Raw genomic sequence first — 1,069 nt, forward strand, 5'->3', positions numbered from 1 at the left:
CTTTGCTTGACTATCCTTTTGCATTTGAGTGAAAAACTCTTGTTGATTCTTTTGCATTTGAAGGACCACTTTTTGAACATCAAAACCTTGGTCATTTTGTTGATTGTATGAAGATTGATTTTGGTAACCTTGGTTTTGTTTGTAAAAGGGTCTTTGATTTTGGTTTCTCATGGGAGGTGGGGTGCATGTTGTTTGAGGGTTTTGAACATTTTGGCTTTTGTATGAGAGATTTGGATGGAATTTGGTGTTTTCATTGTAATAGTTTGAATAAGGGATACCACTCTTGTATGCTTGGAAAGCATTCACTTGTTCACTTGTTCCCCTACATTCACTTTGGTCATGTCCCAAAGTTCCACAATTCTCACATATCCCACTAGGGATTGATGAAGATGCCGTCATGGTATTAACATGATGCTTCGGTGATTTTGAGGCTTCTTCAAGTCTAGCCATAGCTTTTTCAAACTTTAAATTGATGGTATCAATGTGAGCACTAAGTTGAGCACCCAATTGAGTAATGGAGTCCACTTCATGCTTTCCTCCTCTAGTAGCCTTGCGTGGTCTACTATATTGTGAGTTATGGACCGCCATTTCCTCAATTTTGTTCCAAGTTTGATTGTCATAAACTTCGGTGAACATTCCATTTGATCCCATGTTGAGAATGTTCCTTCAATCTTCATAAATACCGTTCCAAAATTGTTGTACCAAGAACCACTCGCTAAGTCGATGGTGAGGACATGAGCGACAAATCCCCTTAAATTGCTCCCAAGCTTCATACAAATATTCTTCATCCCTTTGCTTAAAGCCCGTGATTTTAGCTCTTAGCATGTTAGTCTTTTCCGGTGGATAGAACTTTTTGTAGAAAGCTAGAGCCAACTTCTTCCAAGAATCAATTCCGAGAGTAGCCTTATCAAGGCCTTTCAACCATTGTTTCGCGGTGCCAATTAGAGAAAAAGGAAATAAGACCCATCGTATTTGGTCTTGAGTTACACCAGTTTGACAAATCACATCACAATAGTCGCAAAAATTCTCCATATGAGAATGAGGGTCTTCACTAGGCATCCCCGCAAAT

At 39.2% G+C, this 1,069-nt stretch overlaps 1 non-coding gene across 1 annotated transcript; it reads left to right on the top strand.

The window, feature by feature from the left end:
- The first annotated feature begins 718 nt into the window (after positions 1-718).
- On the top strand, positions 719-825 carry LOC141634743 (small nucleolar RNA R71). The gene has a single exon (XR_012539467.1). It is a non-coding gene; the product is annotated as a small nucleolar RNA R71 (small nucleolar RNA).
- The last annotated feature ends 244 nt before the right edge of the window (positions 826-1,069 follow it).

Source organism: Silene latifolia, chromosome Y, assembly GCF_048544455.1.
Source record: "Silene latifolia isolate original U9 population chromosome Y, ASM4854445v1, whole genome shotgun sequence".
In the NCBI taxonomy this organism is placed as follows: Eukaryota; Viridiplantae; Streptophyta; class Magnoliopsida; order Caryophyllales; family Caryophyllaceae; genus Silene; species Silene latifolia.